Consider the following 19,623-nt stretch of genomic DNA (forward strand, 5'->3'; position numbering starts at 1 on the left):
GCCTTGATTGCCATCTCGGAGTCTGTCTCCTCCAGCAGAGTGAAGGGGCTGTCTGCATTAGCCGGGGCCTGCTGGGCCCAGTTCTTTCACAGAAGATAGAATATGGTGCCTGCTGGCCCACCACTGAGACTGCTTTGGCACATTATTAAAAAGCCACAAGGCTTGTTTCAAATCATCACTGTGTGAGCTCTGCTCATTCTCACATCCCTGGGTATTCCAGCCACTTGGTACTTTTAACTATATCTTTAGTTTACCTTGTGGGCTAAAAAACAATTTTGCATGCGTGGGTGGAGGAAGCCGGAGCTTTTTTGCAGCTCGTAGGGTTGGGAACAGAGCCGGTTGTCAAAACGCCTTCCTTGTCAGCTGTAACGCTACACTGAATAGCATCCCAAAATAACTGGAACTTGCACAGCCCCCACTTTATCACGGGAAGGTTTGCCACAAGTCCCAGTTTGGTCAGAACGATGGGAGGTGGAGAAGTCCCTTCTCATTTCTCATTTAGCAGGTCAAAGGAAACTGAGTCATTGACTGCTCTCAGGCCAGCCGAGCTTGTAAATCATGCTTGGAGAGGAACAGAAAAAGCGGTGAGGGTCCCCTTTGTTCCTCTGACTAAATGCTCACATGCAGATCCTAAAAATCAGCACATTGGATGAGTGTCAAAAGGATGAATTTTCAAGCTCTTTCCCCAGCCACATCTGAAATAACTTTTTTTTTTAAATCAATACAGGAAAGCTTCCAGAGCAAGCAACTCGAACCAAAAGCAAAAAGAGCCAGGATCTCTCAAATGTCAGGCCATGCAGGCTAAACAAAACCAGCAGCTTCTACCACCTGCAAACCCCCTCCCAAAATAAACAAACAAAAACGACACTACGGATATTTAGAAATCTGAAAAATTCTCCCTCAGATCTGTCTTTTATAGCATGTAAATACTACCCCTACACTGAATCTTGACAGTACATAAAACTATTCCCACTGCTTTACAGGCAGCGGCAGAACTGGACTCCTGAGGTTGGATTTTCAAGAGCGGCAGGGCCAGACTCGCAAGGGTTCATCACCTTGTAAAGCCAAATTTCTGAACAGCTTGGTTCATAGTGAGACACCTAAGCAAGTGGCAGATTCCCAAAGCGCTCAGCAGTCAGCGACGCCTATTGTCGCCCTTGAGTTAAAAGTTCTAAAATATCTCACTAGACTAAACACTTTTGGCAGCCTGAACAGTTCGATGATTCAAACGGGCGGTAAGCACCAAAGCTGTTAACTTCAACCTTGCTTCTTCCCGTGCCAGCGAAGGTGAAGGTAAAATGCAGCCACCAAGCGAAGCGTGCCAAGATTTCTGGTTTGGTATTTCTCCGTTCCCGCGCACGTGGCAGCAGGGACTGCGCAGCAGGCGCGAGAGTGGAGAATCAAGCACATGTAATCCACGTATCAGCTTCCGACCCCTCCTGAAATCCCTGTAATACTCCCCTTATTAGTATGTGCAAGTGGATTTTTAGTTGTTCATTTATTACACCTCACACGCCGCCATACAAAGGCATGATAAAGTTATAAAGGCTTGAGTACTCAATGCATTTGTTCAGAATGAAAGCTGTTTTTACAGCCCCTGAGAGGAGGCAGACTTTGGTGGTTTCTTTCTTTCTTACACAATTACATTGCCATCGAATGTAATGTTTTCATGACTATCGTATAATGGAACTTAAAACTGATCATTTTATAGCCCTAGCAATAATGATAAGGGTTTGCAAATACCATAGAGAGAGGCTATGGTGTCCTGTCATACAGCCGTATTGCACAGATTGAATCTGAAACAAAAAAGCGAAGCTATACGTGCATACTAGGATAAAACTTAATATCCAAGTTATTAGGCTGAGGAAAATATAGAAATTAAAATCTGGCTGATACGCATTAAGACAAACAGGGTCAATTAGTTTATCTAAATTGGCTTACTAGAACATTTTTGTTCTTGTTTAACTTGAGAGCTTTACATTTAAATCATCTAATCCTTTTTTGGCTTTTTTAATATGAACATTATACAAAAAATATGATTATTGTACAGAAATGAGACATAGTTTTCATTCAGCACATTTAATTTTATTTTTGCCTTTTAAATAAGGAATAAGTATATTTGTATTTGCGTGATGGCTCCAGTGGTCCCAACCACCAATAACTGCACTTTTAAAGTTCCTTCTCCAAGAAGCATGTCAGCATGTGTACCCACCAGGGCCATGTTAACGGGCCGTGATTTCGGCTGCTGTGACTAAGGTTTGGGGCATGTTCACAGTTAATTAGTATCGCTGACACACTATTTTGCACTCTTTGTTACCTATGCAACTCAGAAATACTAGTCTCCTGTTTTGTTCATAAAATCAAACAAACTTCCCCCCAGACACCATCAACAAAAAGACAGTATTTGATGCCTGTGGGTCACAATGAAACCTCAGGACATCTGGGGAATCGTGCTGCTGGGGAGCCCTCGGCCATTGGAAATAAGCCAGATCATTCCAGTATTCCCATAAAATACAGGACGGTCTTCATTAGACAAAGCAGACGTGTGCACGGCGCGATGCCCCTTCTCCCTTGCGGCACACACGATGTGCGTGCTGCGTGGCCACGCACACCAACTGCAAACACGGGCAGCAGCACCAACAGCTCCAGCTTCAGACGTACCGCAACACAAGGTAGAGCACTGTGAAAATCAACCGGTTTCCCAGATGCGGGTAGCAGCCAGTTGCCATGAAAACACAGAAAAAGCCACAGGACAATCCTAGCTTTCCCTGACAGATCTTTGAGGTCTTTCAAATGGGGCTTAGGCCTCTCTCTAATAGTGGCACTCGTCTTCATTATTTACAGTACAAAGACCAGGGGGGAAAAACCTGTAATTTGGGCAATGACACAACATCTGATTAAAATCACCAGAATAAGAAACAATTGTACTTTAGCTTTCAGTCACAAAATTTAAGGAATATTTTGATTATATGTGAGATCTGAAAGAATGCAATACATATTCCCCTCTGTCCCCCAAAGCCATCCCTTCTGTCTCCGCAACATTTGGGAAAATAAAGCTCTCTGTTGCTGAGTATCTGGAGTTTACCAAGGAGAACAACTGTGATTGTGCATGGCCACTGCTCTACGACACGTTGGGGGAAAAAAGGGGATGGGCCAGGGTGTACAAGACTAGTTTTTTTCAGGACCAGATACATAACAAACTTGTCAAGCCTTATTTCTCCATTTTCTAAGTGAAACTAACATTTATGTTCCTTTTGTAAGCTCTCTCCAACGGAAATATCTAAATAAAGGGGAAAATAATACTTTTAATCCTTGATAAGGATTGTAATATACCAACTGAAGCAGAACTTCAGCAAAATGTACTGGCCTTATCCTGAACCCCTTGCTCTGCATCTGTTCAGTGCCTGCTCAGGCAGAACACACGTGGCCCTTCATTATGATTTCTAACCCACAGAAATAAATCGCGAAGAAATGCGAGTGAGTGCCCTATAGCGTTTAGGACCCTATTCAGCTGGAAAATTAGGCAGCCTCCTGAGGCACATGAGCCCTGAAAGGCCACAGAAGCTAGCAGATCTGTTCAGAAAAAAAGGTCAGCCAAGCACACAACTAGGAGGAGATAATAAAGGAAACATTTACCAGCTCCAAAGCAGAAGTAGCAAAGAGCTCATCTTTACGCCCAGGTATTTGCCCATCTCCCTTCTCCTGCCCTACTGTGTTGCCTTGGAAGGAGAAAGCATTCCTAAAATATCTGGGGACTGAGAAGGGAGTTGTCATCTAAGCTAAGGCGTACAGCAGCCCTTGAGCTTTCAGCATCACCATCTAGAGGAGGTGATCTCTGTTCCTTGACCGGAGAGAGCCTAAGGAGACTGCTATCCACAGATAAAAGGCAGTCTTGAATATCCTTCTCCTTGAGACACCCAAACTAGGTGCCTACTTCCTTGGTATTTAGTAGAAGCAAATGGAAAACGAGACAAAATACAAATAAGGAAAGCAGAGAAAACACTGAGAAAGAATCATATTTTTCACACGAAGAGCAAACCATCCCTTCTCTGAGGCCACCTAAAGCTAACTCTTGCGATAGCCTCTGCGCTCTCTCTCATCGTTCAGGTTGCACGTAATACAAGTTGTGTTGCTAAACTTAATCTACTTATTCCTACTATTGACCCTTCATGCAGTCCTTTCAGTGGACATATTTGTTCTGGCTGTTTCTATTTGGAACCACAAAGATATCTTGCTAAAGGTACATTAAGGAATTTCCGTGGGGATTATTGAAAAGTGGAAATGAAATCCCAAACTTGCACCCTCCAGTGTTACTGTCACAGAACCTCCACTGCTGCACAAACCACACGCTGGAAATACAGAAGCACCACGTGTAACGGGTGCTTTTAGTGAAGAGTACACCGAAAAATAAGCTGCTTCCCATCAGCAAGTACATTCTTTATCTTTAGCGTAACATTTATAAAGCTTGTTCAGGAAAAAAATGTGTTAAATCTTTCATCAGGCTACAGACACTTTATTTGGAGTCTTCACAGAAACCCAAAGTAGTGCCATAAGGTGCCTGGAATATTAGCCAAGATAAAACCTTCAGGGCCATGCACGCTACTGTTTTCAAATCTGTTCTTTCATCTGATGTGCCAGTCGAAATTACTTCTGCAACATGGTCAGAACCAACCTGGATGGATTTATAATGCCTCAAATTGCTACGGGCATATTTTTGTGAATCGCCTAGAGACAAACAGATAATTCTCTTTAGATTGTGCGAATTGCTAATTCTTATGCGCGTCATGTGTTTTCCAAGTGGCATGTTTAGACAAGAAAATTGCAGAATATTCCTGATGTCACCAGAGCTCTACGCTTAGAAAGCCACAGCAGTGCAGGACAGTGTCCTTTTACATATCTCAGTATATATATTACAAATATTTTAACTCAGACAATAGGAAAAGGCTGAGGAAAAGATTGAGGTACGTAATGCCTTCTATGCCTCAGTCTTTAATAGTCAGAGCGGTTGTTCTTGGGGTACCCAGCCCCCTGAGCTGCAAGACAGGGACGGGGAGCAGAATGAAGCCCCCATAATCCAAGGGGAAATAGTCAGTGACCTGCTACACCAGTTAGACACACACAAGTCTATGGGGCCGGGTGGGATCCACCCAAGGGTACTGAGGGAGCTGGCAGAAGTGCTCACCAAGCCACTTTCCATCATTTATCAGCAGTCCTGGCTCACCGGGGAGATTCCAGTGGACTGGAGGTTAGCAAATGTGATGCCCATCTACAAGAAGGGCTGGAAGGAAGATCCAGGGAACTACAGGCCTCTCAGCCTGGCCTTGGTGCCAGGGAAGGTCATGGAGCAGATCATCCTGAGTGCCATCACACGGCACGTACAGAACAACCAGGGGATCGGGCCCAGTCAGCATGGGTTTGAAAGGCAGGTCCTGCTTGACTGACCTGATCTCCTTCAAGGAGATCCTTGACTGACCTGATCTCCTTCAAGGTCACCCACTTAGTGGATGAAGGGAAGGCTGTGGATATTGTCTACCTGGACTTCAGTAAAGCCTTTGACACTGTTTCCCACAGTATTCTTCTGGAGAAAGTGGCTGCTCGTGGCTTGGACAGGCGTACTCTTTGCTGGATAAAAAACTGGCTGGATGGCTGGGCCCAAAGAGCTGTGGTGAATGGTGTTAAATCCAGTTGGCAGCCAGTCACAAGTGGTGTTCCCCAGGGCTCAGTACTGGGGCCAGTTCTGTTTAATATCTCTATCAATGATCTGGACGAGGGGATTGAGTGCCCTCTCAGTAAGTTTGCAGACGACTCCAAGCTGGGCGGGAGTCTTGATCTGCTGGAGGCAGGAAGGCCCTACAGAGGGACCTGGACAGGCTGGATCGATGGGCCGGGGCCAACTGTATGAGATTCAACAAGGCTCAGTACCGGGTCCTGAGGCAACGCTACAGGCTTGGGGAGGAGGGGCTGGAGAGCTGCCTGGTGGAAAAGGACCTGGGGGTGTTGGTCAACAGCCGCCTGAACGTGAGCCAGCAGTGTGCCCAGGTGGCCAAGAAGGCCAATAGCATCCTGGCTTGTATCAGGAATAGTGTGGCCAGCAGGACCAGGGAAGGGATTGTCCCCCTGTACTGGGCACTGGTGAGGCTGCACCTCAAATCCTGTGCTCAGTGTTGGGCCCCTCACTCCAAGAAGGACATGGAGGTGCTGGAGCATGTCCAGAGAAGGGCAACGAGCCTAGTGAAGGGTCTGGAGCACAAGGCTGGGGAGGAGCGGCTGGGGGAGCTGGGGTTGTTTAGCCTGGAGAAGAGGAGGCTGAGGGGAGCCCTCATCACTCTCTGCAACTGCCTGAAAGGAGGCTGGAGCCGGGGGGGGTCGGTCTCTTCTCCCCAGGAACAAGCAATAGGACGAGAGGAAATGGCCTCAAGCTGCGCCAGGGCAGGTTTAGGTTGGATATTAGGAAAAACTTCTTCACTGAAAGGGCTGTCAGGCCCTGGCACAGGCTGCCCAGGGTAGTGGTTGAGTCCCCATCCCTGGAGGTATTTAAAAGATGTGGTGGTTAGGGACATGGTTTAGTGGTGGACTTGGCAGTGGTAGGTTAACAGCTGGACTTGATCTTAAAGGTCTTTTCCAACCTAAACAATTCTATGATTCTATGAATACTCGTTACCTTTTCTCACTGTATGACTACCTGTATAAGAGGGGAGTCAAACAATAAGGAGCAGATTACCAATTATTCCAATGCAATGTAACTACTTGTGCAAGTAAAGGAAGCAGAAGAGAGCTTTTTATCTGCTCTGGTTAGGCAATTTGAATAAACAGTGTAAGTGTCATCTTTTGAGTCAACATGTCAAGTCAAGTTTCACGATATCTAATCTCTGTCTGTTGGCATTATTATACTATACACAAAAACCCTCACAAAGACTTCCTTGCAGCACGCTTCCCTGATAAACAAAGCTTGTGCGATCAGTCCACGAAGTTCCCCTCTGTTCAACCTTCTCAAAATTTTTGAACTCATTGGCCAATTTCACCCACATTTGACAAGAGATTTCAAAGATAATTAAGCGCCTTCTGAAAAAGGCGGACAGTTGGTATGGAGACCCGATAAGCCTGAAAGAAAGGCTGCAGTGTGTGATCACACCTCGCCTCATACCAGAAAACACACGCAAAAGAGAAATGTTATAAGAACTCCAAGGAAAAAGCATCAATCAGAGGTTTCAATTAACTCTCTATGGGAAACCAGGCTTGGTAAGTTTTTTTGCTCATGGAACTACTCATATTTATTTTACTACATACGACTCAGATTCAGAGGTGCCAGCTTTTAACTAATATATAAATTATCCTCATCCTTAAAACCAACAGGGACATCTCTGTATAGCGTACATTATAATGCAGAATTATAGCTTCAGGGCATCATTTTAGATGAAAATGTAACATATACAATAAAAGAAAATTCCATGTGTATTATGACCAGATTTTGCTTCTAAAGTGACTCTGTACACGTGGAGAACTCGGTAAACTGTCTGTCCAACCAGCACAGAAATGATGATCCCACGCTTATGGCCTAAGGCCATAAGATTATTAAAAACATGGGTTTAATTCCTGGCTGCCACACACACTCTTCTTTAGCAACTTTGGGTAAAAATCCCCTTCCTTCTCTTTCTGTGTCTGCATCCTTCATCTGGAAAACAAGACTCTGTTCCCCCCTTCTCCTCAAGTTTGTGTTTCCCTTCTATTTGTGTTATGCTGTCTTCTACATAAACTGCATGACGCCTGCCTTCCTCTGAATGCCTATTAAAATCTGTTTTCTAATTCGCGCAAATCCAAACACAAACATACTGAATCCATTTTTCTGAAGTATTTTAAGTGGATTTTTGTTTTGTTTCTTTTAGTTCTTGATCACTGGCCATGAAAAAATTCCAGTGGCTCCAGAAAGCTGGGTTTGTTCATGAGAAGAATGCCAGCTTAACAAATCAGTAGCTTTGGGGTACTTAAGGAGGTGCTAGAAATAAAACAGTTGATTTTCTTTATTGGGAGGGATACACAATTAACATATTTGTTTTAGCATGTGCTATGCGTGCAGCTTGGTTGTGTTTTACGAGGAGGAGTAACAAACGATCAGTCGCCGACTAGTCACTTTAAATCCCCTTTAGATTTCATCACTGCTTTAAACGGTGTTCCACAAGGCAAACAGAAAAGAATTTTATTTTCAAAGGGAAGAGAAAACGGTGTTGCTAAAAGAGTGTTGCTCTTTATCCCTGCAGGATGCAAAAATAATCTATGACTGTGACTTCAATGAATTTAGTTAACTACAGATAAATTGCATCACAGAGCCTCTCTTTAACAGATCTGCAATAGTTAATGAACATGGTGGGGAGACCAGATATTTCTTCAAAACAACTCATCAAGTAAGCTGCCTCTACTTAACAGATGTAAAGGCAGGGCCCAAAGTAGAAGCTGGCAGAAACAGATGGTGCCTAAGGGCAGCTTTCTGTTTCAGTGCTCTTGGGGGCTAGGTTAGGCAAGATGGGAGGTGTAGAGAGGTGGGGGTTGTGTTTTTCGGCAGCAGGTAAAATCCATTTGTCACACCAGCTCCAACTGGGCTTTCAGCACAAAAGTTTAATATCTGAAACCAATGAGGCATTCTGCTCTTCCACTGCAGCAAGGCAGGAAAACCTCTCTGAGCGGTATGGAGCCCCAGCCTTTTCCAGCAGGGAAAGATGTCAAACTCCTCATTCTGAACGACTTGCTTTTTCTCTTTCTTTTTCAAACAAATAAAAAATGGGTATGCAAAGGGAAGTGTTTTATCTTATTATACCTTCAGGGAAAGAACACAAAATGACGAAAGTAAGTGTGTTTTCTTTCTCTGTTCTCCACAGAATAACATCAGTAACCTCATAAAAGCAGCCCCTGCTTTCTCCTTCTCTGAAATACAGACACATACATTGCGGCACCAGCAATAAATTTCCATTGCCTCCAACTTCTAACATTGCCAAGGTATGTGCCACAGAGAGCGTTTTTATGAGCCGGTCTTTGACTGCCAGGATTTCGCCTTCATAAAGAAGAGATTTTAGTCCATTCTGTCTATTTATTTTGTGTAGAGGAATCAAGGTCAATAAACCATGGAGAAATTCACTCTACCTTATTCCATTTCAGACTTTTGTCATCCACGCTTTATCGAGTATCTGAATGAATTTTTAATATCATGCCACAAAATGCTTTGGTCTTCTATCATATGCTGGAACTCTATAAATCTGATAACACTTGGGAGTTCTCAAATATACTCAGCACTGAAGAAACAGCTTTAAAGTTTAGTCATTCTGATGAAATGTAAGAGCTTATATCAGTGACAGGTTGACAGAAAAAGCTGTTTTCCTTTCCATTTCACAGACTTCCACGTATGAACGCCATTGAAACATGTCAGGACTTTCTCTGAGTCTATGAAGACAGAGATGGCATCTGCTCCCAGTGGGGAGCCCTTCTAACCAGTAATACTGTAAAATTTCATGATTCTGAAATGTGATTGACAGCCAAAGGAAGGGCCGGGAGGAGGTGTTTACTGTATTTTATAGGAAAGCATCAATTGCTTGTCTTGGCACATGATGTATATTTTTATGGCATACAATGCCACTTTCAGCATATTTTTTTTAAAGTAAAATGTATTCATGTTGGCTGAACAGGTTTATAATTTCCTGTCGCTGGAAAAAAATACGCATTTTTTTAAAACTAGGCATTAACCCTACACACTCATCACTACAGTTTTAGGTAAGTGGGCAATAGACAAGGACCGTGAGCCTTAAGAAAACACATACAGTTTTACTCTACCAGCAGCCCAGCACAGAAGTACACTAGCTTCTTCTAGCACCATTATGAAGTTGATCCCACCTTCCACTGACAGCAGATAGAGGAAATAGATCCACTGACTCTACGGTCTATTAAATATTATCTCCTAATACGGTGGCCAAATTGAGATCTCATTAAGCGACTACATTATATTTTCACATTCACTCTTTTGACAAATATGCATCTATATTACCCCACTGAATTTACTCAGCAACACACACACAACTACAGCTTTCAGAAACTCATTTAAATAGTACACAAATGCTTACCCCCAAACTCCCAAGCAGGTAATTCCACCGAAGTATGTCTGCATGTATGGGCTCCTGTTTGTGCATCTACGGAACATACTTGCTCCTTATTTCATCGCATACTGTAACACAGCAGTTTTCAACCTGTGATTTGTTGAATCCTGAAATCCCACAAACATCCTCCAAGAGAGATCTACATCATAAGGAAGAAGAGCAAACCACTGGTGGGTAGCTTTAAATTTGCTACACCTTCAAAAGAAATTTTTTAGGGATGCACAATTCAAAAAACCTTGCAAACCACTACGGGGCTTGCGAACATACTAAACCCACGACTCCTTGGTGTTCACATGGTGCTACAAACTCTTCCTGACAAAAAGGCAAGGGGACAAGCCCATCATTATTGCTGTCCTGTCATTTCACTGACTGTAACAAGACTAAATACAAAATGAAAGGATGGCAGGGACTGTGCACATTTATAGGATGCGGACATCAAATCTGAATTACTTAACAAATGATCTTGCAATGAAAGACTGCAGCAAGCACTGTGTAGACAGGGATTTGGAGGACTGATTGATCTGTGCACACAGAGCTAGGGCTCTTCTCAGTCTTAGTTTGAAGATGACTGTGGAAGTATCCAGAAAAACAGACATTTCCAGAGTCTGATCTCCTATCTTTTACTTCCCCTGACATCACTGTGCGTGAAAGAGGGAGGAGAGATTCAAATGCTCACACTAATTTGTTTATTTTTGATTTTGTCATGCCAAGGTAGGTATTGGTGACATGGACTATGGTATAAAAAATTCAGATTAGTTGGGAATTCAGCCACGGTCCATTAAGTCACAGGAAAGATTCAACTAACTAAAGGCACTCTGAATCTGGAACTACTGAGGTTAGAAAGAGTGGGACTTCTAGGAAAGCCTTCAATGTCTTATTTAGAAACATTCTCACCTGACTTCTGGAAACGTAAGTATTTCGTCCATGCACTTAATCACGTCCTAGCAACCCTGTGAGATATGCCTGCGTTAAGGCATTTTAACTACTTTGGTTCTGATTCAGATACCATTATGGATAACTATAACAGATGGCATTCACGATACTGCTGCTTCAGAAGACAAAGCTTTTCTAGCCAACTGCCACTCTTCTCCCTTCTGCTTTTCTTTACTAAGGATACGTCAAGGTGAAATAAAGTAAGGTTCAGGCCTTTATGTACCAGCAAGCATCAACAGGGCATCTGCGATGCCAAATGGCATAGACGTGAAGAGACAAATAATTAAAATACAGAAAGGATGAAACAGGAGTAAAGCAAACTAAATATGCAAAAGATGAGGGACGCACCCAGAAACTCAGGTGATTTCATTATACAGTTGGAAAAGACAAAGTTATCCTTTTATAACTATTCTTCCTCCTCTTCATTGGGAAGGGAAGAGAGTAGCTGTATGCATACGTGCTTACAGACACAATTCTGTCTGTCTTCGGTGACTTCAGTGGGGAGGAGACTATTCAGCGAACAGGCTCCTACTTACAGCATGCACCTACTGATCAGTCAAAGAGCTATTGATTCTTAGCACCTCGGAAATAGCTTGTTTCAGTGTACGTCAAGTACACACTCTACCTTGCTGAAAACTTCCAATAGCACGGGCCTTATTCTTGTAATAATTATGACAATTTTAGATTGACGTAATTGTGAAAATTGTGAAGTTGTCCTGTATTCACCATGCTACTTGTATTACTGCAATACGACCATGTTTATTTTAGCAGTTAAAGAAGGTAATGTTAGTAAAAGTTCAGCTTCAAAGGACTCCCACGTTAATTGTGGGCTACAGCCTCCCAGAAAGCAAAACAAAACAAAACAAAACAAAAAATCTTATCTACGCCTTCAATCTTATAAAACTGAGTTAGAAACTTCAGGAGGACGAAGTGCAGCATTTTAGGGGTGGAATTTCAAAGGACAACTCCATGGGGTTATTTTCCCATTAGTCTGATTAGCATTCAGAAATAGCTTATTCTAGGGCTGGTATGCATTTTGAGAGAGATTCAGAGGAAAAGCAATTTTTAAAACTCTTTCATCCCTCCCTGTTTTAACTGCTTCAACCACAACATAATCTCAGAGCTGCATGCTCTTCCAAATGCAGAGCTGTATCAGTTTATACCTCTGTAGTCTGGTCTATCATTATTGTTCTTCATTAACGCAATCTGAAATGTATGTTTTCAGAGTTAGAGTTTTTGCAAACTACTTGGATTATTTTACATGTAATTGGCTGGTACTATTAGAAGAATTCAATTTTATTCTGGGCCAAATAAGGAGTGTAGTATATAACATATTGTATGGCGCTGAACGCTATAGCCAGAACAGGGAAATAGTCTGAGTAGTTATTATCAGTTTGCTTTATAAGTATGTTATTTACAATACGCAACAGATGTTCTCCGAATGTTAATGGGAAAATACAGGCCTTTCATTTATTTCTTTTCTGACAGACTAAAAAGTGCAGCTAATATAATCTTGGAAAATCCAAAGATTACTTCACAATTTGGAAAATGCTGTGTTGAGTCATTAGTCTTATTATCTGGTATTTTCATAACTCACTAGATAAACACTGTAAACTATGATTTCCTGGTAATGATCCTTTATATGTGCAAAACCAGGCCTCCAAGAAATCTCAATTAAGCCTAAGAAACAGTGTTTTTAAATTAACCCCAGCCCCCCAAATAAAGCAATAACGCGCGTGTGTGTGCGCATGTGCACATGTGCGGGCGCTCCCCTCCCCACGAGCGGGTAGGATTAGAACTGCCCAACTCTAAGTCGCGTTTCCTATACCGCTAACTGCTAACAGAATGTTTTCTTTAGCTCAGTGCTTTTCAATCTGCGGTCTGTGAACCCAAGGGATTCACGTACTCCTCGTCTGAGGGTTTGTAAAAATGGACTTGGTTTGTTTTACTCTTTTGGGGTCCCTAATTCCATTGACAAAAGCTTAAGGGAGCCCATCTGCTGAAAGAATGTGAAAACTTCTGCTATCCCACCAAGCCCCTGCTCTTCAGGAACAAGGGCTCAAAGTTCATTCCTGATGTTTGCCATGGAGTTACAGATTGCCCCCATGTGCAGTACAAATGATTACTTAGGCAGATAAAATTGAACACAGTGTTTTTACACTTCAGAACTGTTATGTGATCTTACTTGGAGAAAATCAGGGACAGAATCATACCTGTAGCCATACGTTCTGGGGGGTTTTCTTCCACTCTTTGTTTGGATGTAAAAGCTACGGACACCACTAGCTTTTCCCTTTCAATAGTACTTTCTCTGATTTTCCTGTATGAATAATATCACACAGCACTGATAACTGGTAGGTGCCACACAGGAGCACAAGAGGACAAAAAGCTTGATTATCCATGGTCTTGGGCCTTGTATAGTCACTCAGGCAGCCTACAAAGCATCTGTGAAATACTATTAACCTGAAATGGTAATTTTTTCACCAGTGCTTCAGGGATAAAGTGGAAACTGGTGTCTTTGTTATCTTATATCTGTGTGGCACAAATAACACTACTGAGACGTGTATTTTTATTTAATTTTTTGCCTGGCTTTCTATGAAAACAAGTTGTACGCAAACAGGCTGTCAATCCACCCAGCCCTAGTAATTTTCAAACCCCTTGTTCCCTTTCAGTTAAATTTGACAGAGATCTAAAAACCATCAAGTTAAGAGAAGTTTTATGCAAATCAGTAACTCTAGTACGGGAAAGAGAGATACGGCTCAGCCCTTTTAAGAGACAGCTGACCAACCAGCTGATAGTAAAGCACAGGCAATGTCATTCGCTCGGCCAGAGAAGGAACATACAACAGAGCCAGAAGGACAGAATGCGTGCATGGGCAGAGGGAAGAGAAGGTGCTTGTACAACGTCGGACACAAATCTCAGGCAGTTAGACTTCGTTATTCTCCACGCTCGTAGCACAGCTTGTTTCAGCAATGTGAGGAAAATGAGGTGCAATATGGTTGTACAGAACTGATTAAGTGATGCTTTTTCAAAACAGAAAGCCTACCATCTCTGCCCAGAGAAATCCAGTTTATGACAATATTGCAAAGGAAGAAGTCTTGATTCTTCCATACTTTTCTTCCCGTCTCAGCGCAGCAGTTGGGAAAATAACATTCATCGCTATTGTACATGACAGGTAAAGAAAAAAAATGTAACAGCCACATCTGGTATCATTAATACTTGAGCAGACTTCCTATTTTTAAATTAGTATCATTCTGCAAGCAAAATGACAGCTCCTCACAGAGTCTATGAATCTGCAGAAACAAAGAAACAAACAAACTAGCAGTTTACTAGTACAGCTGCAGACAGGTCTGACAAGCTTTTCAAAGGACTCAAACTAGTAGAGCCTGATTCTGTAGAGACACCGAAGCGCCAGGCTGGCATTTTTCTAGGAGTTTTTACAGGTGAAAAGTGAGCTAATAAACTACCAGCCACCGACTGCTGCCAAATGGGCTGGGTGCACATTGCGGGAGACGCCCGTGGCTGTGTTGCCTGTACCAGGTGCACCTGTAACGTTTCATCAGCGCTGCCAGCGGGACACAGCCAAGAGGAAATCAGCTGGATTGATCGGTCAGCTTCAGCAAGCTTGCTGCTGAGCCCTTCCAGCTCCTCTTTGGAGAAACCTCAGCAAAGTGTAGGACTGCTTCCTACGACGTCTTCCACTCAAAGTTAGATGGGGCAGGGGGGAACCTTCCTCCTCCTCACAGAGTAAACTTGGTCTGACTTACTGTATTTCTTTTCAGGGGTGAATACCTGAAAAATGTAGTAACAGGAGAACAAAAGAAGGTGTCTGTAATAGCTGTGCTCAGGCAGGAACGGAACCGAGCCAGCTCTGACCCTGGCACATTGTATCTTTTGGCTCCAGAAGGCAATTGCTCACAAAATCAATTGCTTCTGCAACACAAACGCACATATACACAAATGAACTGTGGTACAGACTTCAGGAAATATCAGTCTCCTGAGGTAACCACAAGCTTAAAATTAGGCTCGAGGATGACAAAAAAGTCTGTCTGCCTGTGTCCTGACGTGCTTCATCCATCTCAGGGAGTTACCAAGGCTTCATCTACTCTGCTTACTTACGTCAATGAAATCAAACAGACTCTTGAAGCGACCACAGGAAGTTCTCCACATGTTAGCTGAGGCATCTGGAGCCTTTCCCGTTATTTAATTCTCGCTTGGTTGCCAATTCAAAACACTAAAACAGAAAGCAGAGACATTTCTCAATCTTTCCTCATGAGGGATTTACACGGGTAAATCCCATCACAAAATAATGCCTCTGGACAAATTTAAAGATAAAATTTTCTGTCCTCGTTGAGCACTTGAATTTTCTCAGGTGCTCCATCTTAGTGCCAATCCAGTAGCACCTACAGCACTACAAAATGAACTATCGAACAGTCACCGTTGGTTTGCATTGTGCATTGTACATAAAAGCATTGCCCAAACTGACTTCTACTGCTAGCTGCTACCTAGAATACATTTGTAGATAAAGAAATCAATGTACCGAGGAACCGAATAAGTCTTAGGAAGTCTCTGCTGGGAATTAATCCGTGCAGTTCTTTTACATCAGTTACTGTAGGTCTCAGAAGAAAAAAAAAACCCAAACGCACAGAGGTCAGATTTTAATCTCTGTAACGAAGAAATGGAATCTGATCCTTGGATAGAAAATCCACCGTTCACTTGTTCCTACCTCTTTTAAGGGCCTTTCCACATCTGGATTTCTCCAGCCCTACACCGACTCTTGTTGCTTTGCCCAGACTAAAATCACTCTTGTGCAGCTGGTTGTATATCCTAGTGAGCCTCCAGATGCTGCTTTTTTATTTTTCCCTAGCTTCTCTTCTTTTTAAAGTAGGATATTAGCTCTCACTTACGCACCCATTAAATACAGCCAGAATGGAGGATGCAGAGCACCTACCAGAAACTGGGCAGGGTCTTTAAAACTCTGTAACCTTTACCTTTAGAAATCTCTGTATTTAAAAAGAAGCTTGTTTGCAGGATGCTTTGCAAAATATGGCCTGTATTAGTTCTCTCTACCTTTCCTCCTGACTCCACTGTCACTTGATGGCTTGTGTAAGAAGGTGGATAACAACGGGCAAGCCGCATTGCAGACTGCGATCAGGCTCTCTCTAAACCTGCTACTACTTAGCAGAGTTTTTAAAATAAAACAAAACAAAGCCAAACCCACAATGTTTGTAATTATAAGGGGGGGGGGGGGGGAAATCTACCCATACCTCAGCTGAAACAAAGTAGACAGCACCATAAGCACATTGCTGACCGAAGGAAAACCTTTCGAACAAAGTAACAAGTAATTATGGAACTCTCCATTTTGATACTAACACTGAGCACATCTGGACCACAATATTTCCTGTAGAGGGTTGTATTTACCTCACCAGATAGCAGACAAACCATATAAACTTCTAATAAACAAGCAGATAAAATAGCTGAAAATCTACAAGCTTGCTTTTGCAGAGGACCCTCAAAAATCTGGGGTTTTCATGGCCAGGTCTGATTTGCCATGCCTTGTGAAGAGCAAAAAAAGCCAGCGGGTTGGAAGGGAAAGCATCATTAGGGCTCACACTCAAAGCAGCTTCCAAGGAGACCCACGCAGAGAAGGCCCAGTCTCTCCGGACAGCAAGGCACTGCCCTGACTTCCCATGGACCAGTTATTGGGTCAAAATATTATATTAAGGCTGAGCGTTCTGCTTCTAGGTTGCAGTCCTTTTGATCAGGTTACTATGGAGCACGCTGGCATTACGGGCCCGTGTGATGTATGTTTGCTGTCAATGCTGAAATAACACTAAATGCGTCTGAGCGGGCCCCACCTGCCGAGCAATATGTTCTCAATCCCTCAGGCAGAGCTGTGTGCCGCTCGGCTAGGAAAAACTTCCTCCCACCCAGCACATGGCAGGGCAGCGAGATACACACTCACGTGCTCGCGGGTGGGGGGTGGGACGTGCCACAGAACAGACCCCCCCTCTCGCGTGCTGTGACAAGAAACTCCCTCGCTCTTGCATATTTACCAAAAAAAAAAAAAAAAAAAAGAAAAAAAGGGGAAAAGAAAGAAGAGAAAGAATCACAGCCTGTTAATCGCATATATCATTACCACAATTGGCTGAGAAGTTGGCTTGTTGACGATTGATTCATGAGCTCCTGTTGCAAGCCAAGAAGAGAGAGAGAAGATGGAAATATCCTTATTTATTTATTTGTAAGTACAGCAGGAGGCTCTCCTGAACGTTGGTGGAGACCACAGTTCAGGCTAATACACGGGAGGCTGCTCTCTGCCTGCCACAAGAGCTCACACGGCGACACTGATTTCTTCCTGAATTGATCGACACGATCGCTCTGTACCACCTGTAGTTTTCTCATCACAGACAAGAATTAGCAGGGCAAGGAACCAGGACACATCCTTTTTTGCGAAGGGGAGGTGCTGCAGTTTTGATGGCGCCTCTGGAAATACTATCAGGTTGAATGCAGATGAGTTTCTTGCTCATTCATGCATTATCGCTGCCTGCGCCTACGGCCTCTGCAGTGGTACCTCAGAGAAGCAAAGTAGTTCCCAACTCTCAGCACACATAACAAATGGAAAAGGATGAGCTCCATCCCATCTGGTGAGCAAGCTCTCTGCAGGTCACATTAAACAGCATAATTAATAGTTTTAGACTAAATACATGCAACCCTCCTGTTTCACTGAAAATAACGCTTTCAAAGAGCAGTAGAATTTGGGGCTTTTTTTTAACCTCTGTGCTGCTACGAAGAAATGGTTTTAGTGTTAAACTACTTTTTCCTCTCACCTCTCACACCAGTTTCACTTGGAGCAAGAGCTTCACTGCTTCAGAACTGCACTTTGTGTATCATAATACAACCAAACAATTATTGAGTTTCATCCACACAGCAGCAGGCTTTTGCTGTGCCAAATTTCCTATTCAATAGATTCTTCTGAACTTTCACTAATTGCTAGCCACATTAGGTTATATTATAAAATTAATCCAAACTACTAAACAGTTACGGATACTTCTTCACGTGAAATAGGGAGTAAGTTTCACGAAAGGATGGCCGTGAAATATGGACGATAGTCCTTTCACTCCTACAGCTATTCTTCCTGATATGATTTATAGAGTGAGACGCTTATAAATCAAGAAAGCAATGCTATCAGAAGTTTTAAATGTTTCTGGGCTTTGATATTCAAACACTTAGAAGTTCTGTTTCCAGTTCTATTTGTTTGCTTACGTATCTACATAGAATGTCCAAATATTTAATGACGGCAGCAGAGCAACGAAGGCGTACACGAGGGAGCTGCATCAGAGATACGTGGTAACAGCCTGCTTAGTCCAATTCCTTATGACCACTGCAGATGGCATTTTATTACCTTAGCAGCAAGAAGCTTTACACAGCCTGGGTGGTTTTTTTGTACCCAGTACTTGAGAGCTGAAGAGTACATATATAAGAGACTACTTAATACAGGTGTGGATATTCTCATTACTCATGTAAGTAGAGATTTTCAAAAACAACTCGTTAATACCTGACATCCACTATCACACGGAAACCATCCTGAGACACCTTAAAACATCAGCCATCACAAAGGCAGAGTACATGACCTAGGGAGGCGATACCTCATGGGTAACGACCGTAAAAGCTCTACTTGAACAACCTGGCTTCACACTGAGCTGGGCAGACTATCCTCTGATTGTAAGGTTTGGGCTTTTTAAACTACATGAACAAAAGCAATTCTGATCGTTTCTCCTTTGGAGCCCCTTGTTTAGTATGCTGTAAAATGAAATGAGCTTACTCCCCATCGGTTCCCGAACAGCCCTCACATGTTAAAGACTTATGGACACTGCTAATCTGTGACAAAACCAGAAGTGTAATTAGTCCTGCCAAACCATCTGTCAGGCCTGAGAGACTTGGATGATATTTGGGAAAAGCATCTGAACACGTGTGCGCTTGTCCTAAGTCCCAGACCATCCAAACTTGGCCAACAGCTGGGTAAAACATGATTTGACACTTCTGTTGAAAAGGCCAAAGAAAGAAAATGCTGCTAATATAGAAAGGCACCTAGTATTAGTCACTTCAAAATGCTGTTATAAATGATCAGCCCAGAACTGAAAGTAACTGACAGTAATTAAAACTGTCCTGACACTCCCACTGCAAAGACATAAAATCCGTTACAGCAGTCACAAGCAGCACAGAAACACCATACGAGCACTGTAACTGGGAGACAGGCTTTAAAATCTGTATGTGTTTTGGTTTACCATTAAACCACCTTCAGATACCACACATTAACAGCAGCTCTCAAAGAGGCGTTCTTGGAGGAGACAGAAAGACAAAGATGGAATCGAGTGGGAAGGTGTCCGTCTCAAAGGAAAGGCCCAGCCTTGAGAGGCTTTAACATACACTTTCTCCTGAAATGAATTAGCACAACTGGTGCTCACAACATCTTGATAGCGGCTGTTCTGTTTTGCCAGAATAACTCGAGTGGTTCCCTTATCATGCTTCTCTCCAAGAAAACACTTTTGATACATTT

At 42.9% G+C, this 19,623-nt stretch overlaps 1 protein-coding gene across 5 annotated transcripts in view; it reads right to left on the reverse strand.

The window, feature by feature from the left end:
• The window catches only part of AUTS2 (activator of transcription and developmental regulator AUTS2), a 791,277-nt gene that overhangs the window by 257,135 nt on the left and 514,519 nt on the right, over window positions 1-19,623 (reverse strand). The gene's annotated exons all lie outside the window — the stretch shown is intronic.

This window comes from Nipponia nippon, unplaced genomic scaffold (genome assembly GCF_047370975.1).
Source record: "Nipponia nippon isolate SJK-2023a ecotype South Korea unplaced genomic scaffold, ASM4737097v1 scaffold_15, whole genome shotgun sequence".
NCBI lineage: Eukaryota > Metazoa > Chordata > Aves > Pelecaniformes > Threskiornithidae > Nipponia > Nipponia nippon.